Source organism: Oryctolagus cuniculus, chromosome X, assembly GCF_051225735.1.
Source record: "Oryctolagus cuniculus isolate XC-2025 breed Fujian yellow rabbit chromosome X, ASM5122573v1, whole genome shotgun sequence".
Lineage (NCBI taxonomy): Eukaryota > Metazoa > Chordata > Mammalia > Lagomorpha > Leporidae > Oryctolagus > Oryctolagus cuniculus.
Genome location: NC_142888.1, coordinates 27,069,695 through 27,087,220, shown reverse-complemented (window position 1 = coordinate 27,087,220; position 17,526 = coordinate 27,069,695). Strand labels below are relative to the sequence as shown.

At 40.4% G+C, this 17,526-nt stretch overlaps 1 protein-coding gene and 1 pseudogene across 17 annotated transcripts in view; both read left to right on the top strand.

Moving 5' to 3' along the window:
* The window catches only part of CASK (calcium/calmodulin dependent serine protein kinase), a 366,640-nt gene that overhangs the window by 118,694 nt on the left and 230,420 nt on the right, over window positions 1-17,526 (top strand). The gene's annotated exons all lie outside the window — the stretch shown is intronic.
* Window positions 9,578-11,034, top strand: LOC100351949 (large ribosomal subunit protein uL14 pseudogene; annotated as a pseudogene). Its single transcript, XR_016228078.1, has one exon. The product of XR_016228078.1 is annotated as a large ribosomal subunit protein uL14 pseudogene (transcript).

Here is a 17,526-nt window from a genome sequence, read left to right as displayed (position 1 = left end):
AGTAATATGAAGATGCCTCAGAAACAGAACAGCTGGCAGTGATAATAGCAGTCCTCCAGCATAGGATGCCAGCTTTGCAAGTGGCAACTTAAGCCACTGTGCTACAATGCTGGTCCCATACGATGGGCTTTTTTTTTTTTAAAGATTTATTTTACTAGAAAGAGTTACACACACACACACACACACACACACACACAGAGAGAGAGAAAGAGAAAGAGAAAGAGAAAGAGAAAGAGAGAAAGAAAGAGGGAGGGAGAAAGAGAGAGAGTGAGTGAGAGTCTTCCATCTGCTGGTTCACTCCCCAATTGGCTACAATGGCCTAAGCTGCGCCGATCCAAAGCCAGGAGCCAGGAACTTCCTCCGGGTCTCCTACTCAAGTGCAGGGACCCAAGGGCTTGAGCCATCCTCACTGCTTTCCCAGGCCATAGCAGAGAGCTGGATAGGAAGTGGAGCAGCTAAGATTAGAACTGGTGCCCATATGGGATGCCGGCACTGTAGGCAGCGGCCTCACTATGGACCTTCTAAAAAAGTCATTATGCTAGGTGCTTGGAAATCTTTTTAAATGTGGAAATTCATTGTTTTTAAGTTCAGAGAAAAAAATATTTTTTGATATTTCCTAGATAGCTTCCCTCCAGTTTCTCTTTTGGGAGTTGCCATTTTCACATAATATGAGGGCTTATAGGGTTGATCTTCATTTCCAACTTTTCTTTCCCTTTTTCATTTCCTTATCCTTTTGTTCTACTTTGAGGTGTCTCCTCAAATTAACCTTCTAACCTTTCTGTTTGAATTTCCTGGGTCATTCTTTTAAATTATTGCTATTATATAGATTCATAGTCTTGTTCTATAGGTTTCAAATCATTCATTTTTAAAGATTTATTTATTTGAAAAGCAGAGTTACAAAGAAAGGAGATATTTTCCATCCACTGGTTCATTCCTCAGATGGCCTCAATAGCCAGGGCTGGGCCAGGCTGAAGCCAGGAGCCAGGAACACCATCCAGGTCTTTTACATAGGTGACAGGGGCCCCAGCTCTTGGGCCATCTTTCACTTTTTTCCCAGGCACATTAACAGGAAGCTGTATTGGAATTAGAGCAACCAGGACACAAACCAGCACCCATATGGGATGCTGGCATTCCAGGCAGTGGCTTAACCCACAATGCCAGCCCCCATAACATTCTTGCATCTTCCTGGCTTGCCTTGTTGCAAGCTTGGGGTATTAGTTCAGATATTAAAAAAAAAAAAAAAAGATTTCAAGGAAGGATTAGATGTGCAAGAAATTGATTGGGAAACTACCTGTGAGTAAAAATGAATGGAGAGCCATAAACTGCTGAGAGAACCCTCACATGTTATATATAGATCTGACCCTTTGTACGAAAAATGGAAGAAAGAAAGGAAGGAAACTTCTTTTCAAGAATGTTTTGGCAAGGCCTGTTGGGAGTTGTGAGCCAAAGTCAGAGAAATGAGTCTGCTTTGGTAAACCTGCTGCTCTCTGTTGCTTGTTGAGAGTAGCCAGTGGGAAGCATGATGTTGATGGAATGCATTGGTGGATTGATAGTGCTGCACTTGGGGTTGTCTGTCAGTTGCACTCCCTGTAGTTGATTGGTAAGAGGCACATCTTAATGGTTGCCACATCTGGACTTCAGCTTTCTCTGATCTGCCTAACTTTGTCCATTTACTTTCTACCATCCAAGATTTTTTGAAAATTTTGACACATAAAAATTATATGTATTTATGGGATACATGTGATATTTCAATATATGCATACATTGCATAATGTTCAAGTCAGGTTAAGCATATCCATTTCCTCAAATATGATTTCTTTGTGGTAAAAACATTCAAAATTATTTCTTCCAGCTTTTTTGAAGTATGCAGCACATTATCATTATCTGTACCCCACTGGGTAATAGAGCACTGAAAGTTATTACTCTAACTGTAACTTAGTGCCTGTTGCCCAACCTTTTCTCATCCCTGCTTCCTCCTTACTCTCCCTAGCCTCTGTTCTACTCTTTACTTCTATAATATCAAATCTTTGGGATTCCATATATGAGAGAGAACATGCAGTATTTGTCTTTCTGTGCCTGACTTATTTCACTTAACTTAATGTCCTCTAGTTCCATCCTTCTTACAAATGACAATATTTTATCCATTTTATGGCCAAATTATATGTATAAATGTATATATACATATTTTCTGTATCCTTTCATTAGCTGATGGACAAAGGTTGATTCCATTAGCTGTTGTGAATAGTGCTGCCGTAAACATGGAGGTGCAGATGTCTCTTCAACGGAGTGATTTCATTTCCTTTAGATATGTACACAGTAGTGAGATCCAAAATTTTATTTATCTGTCTAACATGCTACTGCCTCCTCTCTCATTGTCCTTAAGTTTCTAGGACTCTATGTTTTTTTAAAAAATGTTTTTAGAGGCAGAGAGAAAGAGACAGAGGGAGCTCCCATCACTGGTTCACTCCCCCACATACCCACAAGGGTCAGGACTGAGCCAGGCTAAAGCTGGAAACGAGGAACCCAACCCAGATCTCCCATGTGGTTTTCAGAGACCCAACTAATTACTTAAGCCATCACCTGCTACCTCTTGGGGTGTGAATTAGCAGGAATTTGGAATCAGGAGCCAGGACCAGGAATTGAACCCAGGTACCCCAATATGGAATGCTGGAATCTTAACCAGTGTCTTCTTAATTGCTAGGTCAAATGCCCTCCACAGTCTCTGCCTTTTCAATGCCTTTACTGAAATATTAGTTGGGCTTCAAAAGGCAGCAGAGAAATGCATGTATTTAAACTACTGTGTTTAAATGGAAATGTAGTTTCACTTTACTTATACAGTTGAGTTATTGTTCTCTAAGTATTATATACATTATGTATTTATTTATGATATACATCTCTGGTTACCCCTTCCTATAATATATAGTTCCTTCTGGTCACATAACGATCCCTATTTGGAACTTTCTGGAAGGAGCAGAAGCTAATGATGAAGACATAAATAAGGGAGCCGGAGTTGTGGTGTAGTGGGTAAAGCTGCTGCCTGCCACTCCAGCATCCCGTATGGGCACCGGTTCAAGCTGGGCTACTCCATTTCCAATCCAGCTCTCTGCTAATGTGCCTGGGAAAACATTGGAAGATGGCCCAAGGACTTGGGTCCCTACCACCCATGTGGGAGACCCAGAAGAAGCTCCAGGCTCCTGGCTTTGGACCAGCCCAGCTCTGGCCATTTTAGCCATTTGGAAAGTGAACCAGTGGATGGAAGATTCTCTCTCTCTCTCTCCCTCTCTTCCTCCCTGCCTCCCTCAATCTTCCTCTCCTCTTCTTCTCTCCCTCTGCAAACTCTGCCTTTCAAATAAAAGATCTCCTACTCTTGTACTTCCATCATGCATATATTAGTGTGCTTAACGGTATCCCTCATCTCTAGGAGGCTCTGATCATTTTTCTTTTCTATGTTCTTCAAATTGTATAATATCAAATCTGCCAATTGTTTTACCAGCTCAAATGTCAGTTCTCTATTTGATGAGCCGTTGTCATCATATCTTCTTTTAATTCAGGAATAGGGTACCCTTTTTCTGCCAAGGAGCATTTGGATATTTATGATATCATCTGCAGGCCATAGAAAATTATCAAGTTAAAAATTAGCCTGCTGTAGATTTATTGAATTTTGAGTCCTGCCTGCAGTTGCTGAGGCAAGGCCAGACCAAATGATTTTGAAGGCCTTATGTGGCCAGATGTTCTCCACCTCTGCTTTAATTCTTTAAAATTCTATGAACATATTTAGAATCACTGCTTTTGAAGTCTTCTCTGCTAATTCCAACATCTGGGCCTCCCCAAAAGCAGTTCTATTTTCTGCTGCTGCTGCTGCCTTTTTTTTTCCTCCTATGTAAGAGTCACACTTTCCTGGTTTTTGCTTGTCTCCTTTCTGTTCTAGCAGCTGTGAATACTAACACCCTTTCCCAACTTCAGGGCTTATTGTTCCTGTTTGTTCATTTGTTCAGTGGTTTGCTAGACTAATGCAGTGCAACATCTGATCTCCCTCTTCAGAGCAGCATCTTTGTGTTTGTAGTCACCCTTCCTCACCATCAGGAATGACTGTGGCTTTAACTGGGCTCTGTCCCTTCTGTTAATCTCATTAAGCAGATCTACCTCTATTGGTACACATTGTACTAATTGCTACCTGATTGCTCTGCAGTTTTTAAGATTTATTTATTTGTTTGAAAGTCAGAAAGAGAGAGAGAATTTCATCCACTGGTTCACTCCCCAGATGACCACAATGGCCAGGACTGAGCCAGATCAAAGTCTGGAGCCAGGAGCTTCTTCCAGGTCTCCCACATGGGTTGCAGGGTTTCAAGCACTTGGGCCATCTTCTGCTGCTTTTCCCAGTGCATTAGCAGGGAGCTGGATAGGAAGCAGAACAGCTAGGACAGGAACCAGTGCCCATATGGGATGTTGGCATTGCAGGTGGCCACAATACCAGCCCTGCTCTATATAGTTTTTGATAATGCCCTGTGATGTGGTATAAACTCTTCCATACCCTGATCCGATTAAAGTCAGGCTTCTCCTCAGGAACTGAGTTTGCTAGTCTGTGAGGCTTGCTATGCCCTCTCCTGAACGAAATCTCTGCAGTATGGTACAGGAGCTACAGGGAATGGAGAACTTGCTCCTCACTGCCTCTTCCACGCAGATCCTCTCTGCGGAGCTGGAGCTTTGTGTTGTAGGGGAGGAAGGAGCATGAACTGACGCCCTTCCTCCCAGCTCTGCTTCCACTCAAGCAGCATGGTATCTGCCAGTGTTCACCAGCTGATAAATAGTTTGCCTGCCCTAAGAAAGTGAAGAAGATAGAGCTGCTGCTTGGCTGACAAGTCCACATCTGTAGCCCTCTTGCTACCCAGAACTGCGTGGGAAAGGGCAGCTACACTCTTCACCAGCTTTCTCGCCAGACTGCTGTGTAGCTAGCTGGAGTTGAGTGCAGAAGAATGGGTGTTGCCATTCACTTCTGCCACCCACTCAGTAATAGGCCTTCCACAACATGAAGCTGTGGAAAATGGGATCTGTCAAGGTTCACCAGTTGCCAGATCCACCCCAAGGTATTCTTCCATGTCAAGGAGCTCCTCTGCCATGCAACTGCTGAGCCCCATAGAACAGTCCATCCACAAGACAGACCTGTCGGTGGGTGGGTGCAGTCCTTCTACAGTCCCTATCTTGAATGTCATAGCCTTTCCTTATTCTTGGCACGTTTCTGTAGATTTCATTGAAAAAATTCTTTATTTGTTGTAAGCCCTTTGACCAGTCTTTCATAGGCTTTGACTAATTGTCTTTGTTAATGTTAACCAGCTTACTTCAGTCAGTCCTATCCGTGGGTTCTGCATCTGAATGCAACCCCCTGAGAATCAAAAATACTCAGAAAAAAAATTGCATCTGTATGAACATGTCTAGATGTTTTTCCTTGTCATTATTCCCTGAACAATACAGGATAACAACAGTTTACATTGTATTAGGTATTAACAGTAATCTAGAAGTGATTTAAAGTGCATATGTGTTGATCGGTTCTGTGCAAATACTGTACCATTTTGTGTAAGGGACTTGGAGCATCTGTGGATTCTGTTATCTGCAGGGGTGACCTGGAAGTAATGTACTGCAATATCAAGGAACAACTGTGTGTAATTCTCCAGGGGAGAGCATTCCCTACATTCCTCACACAACCACTGCAGAAGCCCCGCCTAGTCATTGTGTCTTTAATGATTCTATTTCTGAATAGAAAACTAATTTTTCAAAAGTAGAATTGGGTGACTTGAATTGAAAGGACTAAGCTTAGGGATTTTTTTTAAGTTTTTACAATTTCATGACTGAAATTTGCTCTGATTGAGCTTTACTTTGAGAATTTATATTTTCATTTTTAGAAAAAGTACAGAGAAATAATATACCAGTAACATTTGTCTTCAGGATTGAGTAATTGTAGACCTAAGAAGCATTATAACAGGGTTAAGAGGGTAGGTGCTGGGGCCAAACCACCTGGGTATTCTTACTCCACAGCATTTTAGTTCTGTGGGTGAGTTACTTAACTATTCTGTCTATATGACGTGAGTGTCTGAGGTTTATAAAGGTTAAATTGTCAACATTTCTAAAATAGAACCTGCCTGATAGTTGGTACTCAGTAAATAGTAGATGATAGTTATTGTTAAACATATTAAAAACAAATAATCATCTCATCTGTGTATTAGGTATAACAGTATCAAGAAAAATAAAATTATTATCTATAGCCAGAGATCTTGGGGATATTCTAGTTGCCGAACTATAATATGATCTATAGTTCCCTCTAGTGGAAGAAAATTAGATGTGCTCTTTTTATGAAAAGAATTATGATCACTTAACCTAATGAAATTATTCCTGATAATTAACCAAAGACAAGATCCACATTTATAAATGGATTTAAGTGATCATGTTAAAGCTTAAGTGAAACTTTGGATCTTGAGGATTCTTTCAAAATAAAATTTTGGGGATATGTAATTTATAATATTAATCAACATAGTATAAGGGAGAAAGCTTAGTCAACATGTACAAAGTTACAGTCAGAAGGAAAACATTCTGGTATTGTTGGTATTATAGTTAATAATTAGTCATATATTCAAAATAGCTAGAAAAGAAGATTCTTTTTCATTGATTTAAAATGTCTTATTTTTTGAATAACTTTACATTTATAGAAATGTTAGATATTGTACAGTAGTACAAAGAATTCTGGAATATGTTCTCCTAAATTCCCACATGTGAATGTTATTAACATTGTATCACAATTGTTTTGTTTGTTCTCACCCCTCTCTGCATAAGGGTACTTCAAAAATGTTATAGAAAATGGGATTAAGGGATAAATGTAGGGGCTGACATTGTGGTTTAGCCGCTACCTGCAATGCCAGCATCCCATATGGACGCTGGTTCAAGTCCCGGCTGCTACACTTCCAATCCAGCCCCCTGCTAATGCGCCTGAGAAAGCAATGGAGGATGCCCAAGTCCTTGGACCCCTGCACCCACATAGGTGACCTGGAGGAAACTCTTGGTTCTTGCTTCTGCCTGGCCCAGCCCTGGCCATTGCTACCACTTGGGGAGTGAACCAGTGAATGAAAGGTCTCTCTCCATCTGTCTGTCAGTCTCTCTCTCTCTCTCTCTCTCTCTGTTTCTCTCTCTGTTTCTTTCTCTGTAACTCTGCCTTTCAAATAAATAAAATAAATCTTTAAAGACAGAATAAATGTATTTTGGCACAAAAATTTTAAAAATCCAAGAATATGAGGAGTGTTTAAAAAGTTCATGGAAATCCACATTATGAAAAAACTATGCCGGGCCGGCGCTGTGGCGCAGTGTGTTAACGCCCTGGCCTGCAGTGCTGGCATCCCATATGGGCACCAGTTCGAGACCTGATTGCTCCACTTCCGATCCAGCTCCCTGCTATGGCCTGGGAAAGCAGTAGAAGATGGCCCAAGTCCTTGGGCTCCTGCACCCTCATGGGAGACCCAGAAGGAGCTCCTGGCTTCGGATCGGCGCAGCTCTGGCCGTTGTGGCCACCTGGGGAGTGAACCATCAGATGGAAGACATCTCTCCTTCTCTCTCTGCGTAACTGTGTAACTCAGACTTTCAAATAAATAAATAAATCTTTAAAAAAAACTATGCATGGTTTTCAATTTTTGGTGCAAAATAAACATCTTGTTGTATTCTTATAATCCAGATGTATATATATTCCCCCCTACAAATAGCAGGAATACTCTCTTATTTAACCATAGTACAATGATCAAAATCATAAAATTAATGTGAATATAATACCTTTATTTAATCTATAGATATAATTCAAATTTTTCCAGTTGACTCAATAATGTCCTTTATAATAGTAATAACAAAAACTCCCTTTATCACCTTTTTCTTTTTTAGTATAATGTTTAGCATTATTGCCTGCTTTATTTCTTTTTATTTTTTAAAACATTTTATTTCAGAATAGTCTTAAGTTTAAAAGCCAAAAACTGTGAGATAGTAATACAAAGTTTTTATACACCCATCTCACCCTGTAAAAGAGTGAATTTTGAAAAATGGTAAATAGGGCAGGCATTTGGCACAGCAGTTAAGTGGCCACTTGAGATATCTGCATTCCATATCAGAGTGCTCCTTTGAGTCCCAGCTCCTCTGCACCTGATCCAGCTTCCTGCTAATACACACCCTGAGAGGCAGCAGATGATGGCTCATGAACTTGGGTCCCTGTCACCCATGTGAGAGATGCAGATTGAGTTCAGGGCTCCAGGCTTTGGCTTGACCCAGCCCTAGCCATTGCAGGCATTTGTGGAGTGAACCAGTGGATGGAAGCTCTCTCTCTTTTTCTGCCTTCAAATAAAATAACATTAAACTAATTTTTTTTAAAAAAATGGTAAATATGCTACTGACTCTGATTTGATCTTTAAACAAGGTATTGGTATATCAAAGCAAATTGCACCCCATAATGCATCCATTCATTATTTATCAATCAAAAATCAAAACTTTTTTTGATTTTATTTATTTGAAAGGTAGAGTTACACAGAGAGAGATCTTCCATCTGCTGGTCCACTCCCCAAATGGCTGTAAAGGCCAAGGCTGGGTCAGGCCAAAGACAAGAGCCAGGTTTTTTTTTTTTCTGAGTCTCTCATGTGTGTGCAAAGGCCCAAGGACTTGCCCCATCTTCTGGTGCTTTCCCAGGTGCATTAGCAGGGAGCTGGATCAGAAATGAAGCATCTGGGTCTTGAACTGGTGCCTATATGAGATGCTGGCACTGCAGGCTATGGTTTAATCTGCTGTACCACAACACTGGCCCCCGAATAAAACATTTTTAAAATTTACTTATTTATTTTGAGAGGTAGAGTTAGAGAGAGAGGGAGAAACAAAGAGAAGGGTCTTCCATGCACTGGTTCACTCAGATGGCCACAACGATTGGAGCTGAGCTGATCTGAAACCAGGAGCCAGGAAATTCTTCTGGGTCTCCCATGCAGGTAGAGGGGCCCAAGCACTTGGGCCATCTTCTAGTGCTTTCCCAGGCCATAAGCCAAGATCTGGATCAGAAGAAGAGCAGCTGGAATGCAAACTGGCACCTATATGAGATGCTGGCATCCATATAGAGGTTTAGCCTGCTACACTGCATCGCCAGCCTCCTAAATAAAACTTTTAAAATATGGTATATAAGCTATATAGTGGCAGAATGTTTGGCATATACTAGGAGACTTCAAAGAGTTCATGGAAATATGGGATAGAAAGATAAAAATGTACACTTTATGTCTCAATGAAGCTCTATCAAGTTCAAAACACTTTTATTAATTGAATTATGAGCCATTAAGTCCATTCCTAAAGAACTGAGGGTTCTGGCAATTTAAGCATGTCAATGCAATCTTTTTTACATTGCTATCTGGAAAAAATTGGTAACCTTCAAAGATTTTTAAGTATAGGAAACCAAAAGCAGTCAGAAGGAGTCAAATTGGGACTATAAGGTAGAGGCCTAATGATTTCCCATCTTAACTCTCACATTATTGCCCTTGTTTGATAGGGAAAATAAGTGGGGGTATTGTCATAGTGGAGGAGGACTCTAAGAAAGCTTTCCTGGGTGTTTTTCAGCTAAATCTTTGTCTACCTTTCTCCAAACGCTCCCATCAAAAACAGATGTTGTCTTTCTTTGGCCCTCCAGAAAGTTTGCGAGAAAAGTGCGTAAATTATTCAAAAAAAAAAAAAAAACCTGTAGCCATGACTTTTGCTCTTGGCTGGTTCACTCTTGCTTTGACTAGACCACTTCTATCACTTGGCAGCCATTTTTTGTGTCTTCAGGATTATACTAGTAAAGCCATGTTTTATCTTTGCTTTGGGATCTTTTTTTAAAAGATTTATTTATTCGACAGGCAGCATTAGAGAGAGAGAGAGAGAGAGAGAGAGAGAGAGAGATCTTCCATCTGCTGGTTCACTCCCCAAATGGCCTCAATGGCTGGAGCTGGGCCTATCCAAAGCCAGGAGCCAGGAGCTTCTTCTGGGTCTCCCATATGGGTACAGGGGCCCAAGGACTTGGACCATCTTCCATTACTTTCCCAGGCCATAGCAGAGAGCTGGATTGGAAGTGGAGCAGCCGGACACAAACTGGCACCCATATGGGATGCTGATGCCACAGGCAGCAACTTAACCTACTATGCCACAACATCAGCCCTTTCTTTGGGATCTTGATCCCACTTTTTAAAAATTTCCATTGAAAGCCCTGCTCTTATAACTGCAGCTGATCTGGGCATAACTGTTTTGGCAGCTACCAAGCATAAACTTTGCCCAACTTTAATGCTCCAGTCAGAATTGTGTAAGCTGAACCAGTTGAGATCTCTGTGGTGCTATTATTTCTGATGTTAACCATTGATCCTCTTCAGTTAAGGTCAGAACAGATAATTTTTTTTCCTTGCAAATTGATTTGGATGGTCTGCTGTTGCAGACTTCGTCTTTAAAAATGTCTTGTCCCGGTTCATATCCCAGCATCCTTTGTGCCTACTTCCTTTCTGTGCCTTTCCGGCGTCCAAAGATGTCGAAGCGAGGACGTGGCGGGTCCTCTGGCACGAAATTTCGGATTTCCCTGGGTCTTCTGGTAGGCGCCGTGATCAACTGCGCCGACAACACGGGAGCCAAAAATCTGTATATCATCTCTGTGAAGGGGATCAAGGGACGGCTGAACAGACTACCCGCCGCTGGCGTGGGTGACATGGTGATGGCCACGGTCAAGAAAGGCAAACCAGAGCTCAGGAAGAAGGTCCATCCAGCAGTGGTGATTCGACAACGAAAGTCCTACCGGAGAAAAGATGGCGTGTTTCTTTATTTTGAAGATAACGCAGGAGTCATAGTAAACAATAAAGGCGAGATGAAAGGTTCTGCCATCACTGGACCAGTTGCAAAGGAGTGTGCAGACTTGTGGCCTAAGATTGTATCCAATGCAGGCAGCATTGCATGATCCTCCAGTGTATTTGTAAAAAAGATAAATAACCCATTAAAAAGTATTTGCTCCCCCCCCAAAAAAAATGTCTTGTCCCTTCTTAACATTTTTAATGAGTTGGGATGGACATTTGGCCTGATGATTAAGAAGTTGGTTAAAATGTACACATCCCACATCGGAGTGCCTGTGCTTGATACCTGGTTCTGGCTCTTGGATTCAGCTTCCTTCTAATGCTGACCATGGTGGGATCAAGTGATTGGGTTCCTGCCACCCATGTGGGAGACCTGGATTGAGCCAACTTCAGCCCCTGGCCTAACTCCAGCCATTATGGACATTTGGGTAGTGAACCAATGGATCAGACCTCTCTGTGTCTTTGTGTGTGTCTCTCTCTCCCTTCCTATCCCTGTCTCTCAAATTTAAAAACAAGCAGCTATCCATTTGGAATATACTGATTTCTTTAAGGCACTGTTTCCATAACTTTTTGTAAACCATCAGTGATTTCACCATTCTCCCATCCAAGAAGCTACACCATAAATTTGATATTTGTTCTTCAATTTTAGCAGAGTTTTTGTTGCTCTGATAGAGGCTTTTAAAGACCCCTTGTGTTGTTTTTGTTTAAGGCAAATGGTATCAGTAGTGGATGTACCTTGAAGTTTTCTATTTTAAATCATTATAAAATATACAGAACAACATTCATTCCCAGTTATATGCAAGTATGAGAGGGTCTTCAAAAAGTTCATGGAAATGTGTATTTTGAAAATCTATTTGAGGATTTCCATTTTCTTGAACCAAAACTAACTGATCTTTTAATTCCCTTTTCTTAGACCAGCTTTTTGAAGTATTCTCATAGATGGTATTTTTTGGGGGGGTCATTGTCTGACAAGTCTGTAATCAATGTGAATATGCCACCTGGAGTAGATTGCCTCAAAGTTTGGACATCCTCTTTCACAAAGAGAATGAGATGATGAAAGGATGCTGGGCTGAGAATCACAGATTTGAGTTTGTCTTGCAGTCATGCAAGGCTATGTCACTTTTCTTTGGACTTCATTTTCCTTCCAAAAAATAAAATGTGAGGCTGGAGAAAAGCATGTGATGATGGCTCTCTTATTAGCACCTGTTTCTAACGTTCTCGGATTCAGTGAGACCTAGATTTCGATGTGAGATGGAGGGTGTGCACTAGACGTTGGTCGAATGGCTCTGTGCGCATGCTGCTGCCTTCTGGCAGGATTCACAGGAAGAATAATGAGGTGAATGCTGAGATCCTGAGGCATGTTGCCTGATCACAGCAGGCTATGCCTACCTCGGCTGGAGAGATTTGTTAAGGAGACTTTGAGGCAGAGTCTGAATGGGATTTTGATGAATGACTTGGGGTTTATCAGGCAGAAAAGTGAGCACATAGAGTGTCAGAGGGAGCAGGATATTTCCAAGGCACAGAGAGGTGCAAGCAAGAGAGAAGCTACCGGTGGTTCAGGATAGGGTAAGGGAAGCTGAAGGCAGAGGCACCTGGAAAGAAATGTGGATCGCATGGCAATAGCAAAGGAAGGAAAGAAGGGAGGAAGGGTAGGGGAGATGAAACTTAAATTGCTTGACTAAAAAGCAGGAGAGCTAGGTTCTACTTCCAGTTATATAGTTAAATAGGTCTGTGCACCCTTGGTAAGTTGCTGGACTTAAAATCACCGTAGAAAGGCTTTCAAAGCCATGCTGGAGGATTGCAATGTCTTGGCACATGGAATGGAGAGCACTGAAGGTTTTTAGGGTAATATGATAATATCTGCTGTAGAGTAACACTATGATGACATTTTAATAAGTGGAATGAAGAGAAGAAACTGGAGGCAAAGGAACCCGTTAAAAGATCTTCACTGTGATCTGGACAAGAATTAGTAGATGCTGAAACTAGGGTAATAGCAGTAAGGGGGAGATAGTTTTGACAGGTGTTGTAGAAATGCAGAGTGCAGAATGAACCAGTTTTGGCAGCTACATGTAGAAAGTAGAAGAGAAGCAGTAGTTTGTGTGAGGATGACTCCAAGAGGTGTCTGGAAGAATAAGAATGCTGGATGTCAGTAGGCTATATACATAGTATTTTTTTAACCAGTGTCTTTATAATTAGATACCTCAACTGGACCTGTTTTTCCCCCAGATAATCCAATGGTCAACTTTATTTCTTTATAAACTGTGCTGTGTGATTTCTAAAAAAATTGCAGATGAAAAATTACAAAGTTAAAGCTATCTAGCAGTATGGTTTAGGAATGCATGTTCACATTGTCACTTTCTTGTCATCAAACCTATTTTGATTGACGTTTGTAAAAAGTAAGGAAGATTTTATTTTACCAAAAATGATCAAAGGAAAAGAAAATCAAACTTACTGTGCATTGGTTTTGTGTCATGCATGATGGCAGACACTTGCAACTTCTCTAATTTTTCTAAGAAATGCATATTTTATGGTAGTTTCATGGATTTCACACAGTAAAGTGAGGGGTTTGGAGGCAAAAGAAAAAAACAGCTAAAATGATATGAGGGTTATACTTACTTCTTTATCTAAGTAATGATTCTCCTCAAAATTGTACTCATTTCAGGGTACAAAAGGAGACAGTAGCTTCTGTGGCTTCCCAGTCTACACAGTGCTCTTGCCACAACCAGGAAATGGGTTAGATGATTGACATGATCCTGATCTTTGATCGTCAATATCTAGATCTGTCACTGGCTTTTGTGCTTCCCTTAAATGTTACTGCAAAAGCTTTTGGGGCAGAGCCTCTATTTGATAGATTTTTAAAATGGTTTCTGATCCCATGTAAGTTAAAACCTGATGATCTAGATAACTGCCCCATTTTCAGGTATAAAAGTATGGTACTTATGTGTTTTTTTTTAGATTATTTATTTATTTAAAAGCCAGAGTTACACAGAGACAGGAAAGGCAGAGAGAGGTCTTCCATCCGTTGGTTCACTCCCCAAATGGCTGCAATCGTCAGAGCTGTGCTGATCCAAAGCCAGGAGTTGGGAGCTTCCTCCTGGTCTCCCATGCAGGTGCAGGGGCCCAAGGACTTGGGCCATCCTCTACTGCTTTCCCAGGCCATAGCAGAGAGCTGGATCGGAAGTGGAGCAGCTGAGTCTCAAACCAGGGCCCATATGGGATGCTGGCACTTCAGGCCAGGGCATTTACCTGCTGCACCACAGCGCCAGCCCCAATACTTATTTGTTTTCTACAAGAGATTAAATGAAAACACTTTACTCCAAGGGTAAAATATGAGGGGGAGGGATCTGACCTTTTCAGAACTCCCTGTATTTTCCTTAGTCCAGAATTTCAGGGTATACAAAAAGTATCCTCTCTGCCATTTTTCAACCACTCTCAGTGATTCTGTTTTGGACCAAAAATTTCTGCTACTGTTATTTGAAGCTTCTTGATCAGTTATTTTAAAAATTAAGACTGCGGGGACCAGCGCTGTGGCATAGTAGGCTAAGCTTCCACCTGCAGCACTGACATCCCATATGGGCACCAATTTGAGTCCTGGCTGCTCCAATTCTGATCCAGCTCTCTGCTAATGCACCTGGAAAAGCAGCAGAGGATGGCCCCAGTCCTTGGGCCTCTGCACCCATGTGGGAGACCCGAAAGAAGCTCCTGGCTCCTAACTTCAGATTGGCTCAGCTCCTGCTGTTGCAGCCATTTGGGGAGTGAACTAGTGGATGGAAGACCTCTCTATCTCTCCCTCTGTCTGTCTATAACTCCATCTCTCAAATAAATAAAATATTTTTTTATTATTATTATTTTTTGACAGGCAGAGTGGACAGTGAGAGAGAGACAGAGAGAAAGGTCTTCCTTTGCCATTGGTTCACCCTCCAATGGCCGCCGCGGTCGGCGCGCTGCGGCCGGCGCACTGCGCTGATCTGATGGCAGGAGCCAGGAGCTAGGTGCTTCCTCCTGGTCTCCCATGGGGTGCAGGGCCCAAGCACTTGGGCCATCCTCCACTGCACTCCCTGGCCACAGCAGAGAGCTGGCCTGGAAGAGGGGCAACCAGGACAGAATCCGGCGCCCCAACTGGGATTAGAACCCGGTGTGCCGGCGCCGCTAGGCGGAGGATTAGCCTAGTGAGCCGCGGCGCCGGCCAAATAAATAAAATCTTTTTTAAAAATTAAGACTGCAAGGCGAGCTACCCAGCTTATACACATGTGTGAGCAACTATCCCTTGATGTGAATCTGCATTTTGTCAGTAGAACAACAAAATAAAATATAGAAAGTAACTTAGTGATTGAGCCATGTATCTGCAGTAATCCATATCCCTGCTTTTAAATAGTGTATCAAAATAGGTTACAGATTTTATTGGTCCTTCTCAAAATAAGTGTCGCACATTGGTACTTAGTTTTTTTTTTTACCATAACTTTATTTTATACTATTTTTATGAAATTTTGTTGATGAAAGTATTCTATAGCTGATTTGGGAAACCTCTGTCCATTTAAATTAAAGAAAAAACCTTGATAATTATTTCACTATGCTATAGAGAATCTTGGCCTCTGTCAAGCATTTATTCATGTATTAAAACAGACCACAAATTGTTCTCTGGGTAGAGTTTTCACTCTGCTGGCAATATTTTCTGAGTTGACCTCATCCTAGATAAAGGTTTATGGGAGAAGTGAGTAGTAAGAATGTCCTTGCTGAGCTCCTCAGCTATCAATACATAAATAAAATTATAAATTAAATATAAATGACACAATTAGGAAAGTATAAACCACGGGCATGGGAATATTTTTTGACACTGACGTAGTTGAATTCCTGTTTTTATTGCAATGACTTTTGCTTTATAAACTTTATTAAATAATTTATGAACCTATCTAAGTGTACAGTTTGAGTTTTAACAACTGTGTGCATTCTGTCATTCCACAAAATCCCCTCATACTCCTCACATGGATGATTTTTAAGATTTTAATATTGGGAACTAATTGAGGTATAAACTGGCACATCTGTAATTTTCCTTTAAATCGTAAGGAGTATCATGTTGAAATAGGTGTCTAGTTTTTATAATAGTAAAATACCCTGATCTTTTCCCCCTTTGATTTATGTTTTCCAAAATGAAGAACAACAGAGAAATTGTACCACCTAGAAAAGTTTAGAACATTATGTTTCTATTTGTATCATGTATAAAATATGACCTCAATAATGTCATTCATGTATTTGATAAGAGCTCTTAATACTGGACCTCTAGTTGGTTGGAATTTCAGTTATCTTCGCTTTTTCCTCTTATCTATATGATTAGCATCTTTCTATTTCATTAGTTGAACACAAAACAGATTTTCACCAAATTAATTGTTGAGTAACTCCTTAAAGAGAAAACTCCAAGTTATATCTTCTAAAGACAAATAATTTGATTTCTTTTAAATTTGATGTTGGCTTTATCTGAAAATGGGCTGTTCAGCCAGAATTTTTCTTCCAGGACAGTTTAACACTTCAGAAGATAAATATTAGTAAAGATTATTGAATTGGTCACCTGGAATCTTCATTAATGTCTAACTAATAAGCTCAATGATTTATAATATGTCAATGTTGATTAGGAATGACCTAGAATTTAAAAAATTTAAATCTCTGGGAAATAAATGGCACTTTAGGTAATTATTTGCCAACCCATCCTAATGAAAGGTGAGAGGGAATACAAGTAGCTTTCACAATAATTGGCCTATTATATTTTACAACTGACATCTATTTATACATACGATGTTCAATTTAGTTTAAATTTGGCATTCAACAGGACACACTGCTTTGGTATTCATTATATTTATGACTGAAAACTCTCTATGAAATATTTTACCAAACTCCATTAATTTGTAAATGATTAATGTGATTAAGATAGATTTTCTGACCAAATACTGTATGTATTTGCAGCAAAATTTACACAGGCATTTCTTTCATTTTTTTTATTTTTAAAAAATTTTAGCTCTCACATATAAGGAAGATCATGTGATAGTTGTCTTTCTGTGTCTGGTTTATTTCACTCAATATGATGTCCTCCCTTTAGAACCATTTTGATACAAATGACAGAATTTCATTCTTTTTTATAGCTGAGTGATATTCCATCAGGTGTGTTGTGTGTATACACACATACCACATTTTCTTTATCCATTCATCTGATGATGGACATCTTGGTTGGTTCCATATTTTGGCTACTGTGAATAGTGCTGCTATAAACATGGTGGTGCAGGTATCTCTGACACAACATGTTCATGTTTTTTGGGTGTATACCCAGTAGTGGGGTTGCCTGATCATTTCACAAAAGTCTATTTGTAATGTTTTAAGAAGTCTCCGTATTGTTTTCCACAGTGGCTGCACTAATTTACATTCCCACTAACAGTGTATAAGAATTCCTCTTTCTCCACATCCTCAACAGTATTTGTTACTTCCTGTATTTTGAATAATAGCCATTCTGACAGGGGTGTGGTGGTATCTTATTGTGTTTCTAAAAGATTTCATTAATATAAAGAGAACAGATTTCATGTACTTCATAGGTACAATTCTATGATAACCATGTAGCCCACTCTCCTTTTCTTCATCCTTCAATCCCCTTCCTTCCTTCCTTCCTTCCTTCCTTTCTTTTTTT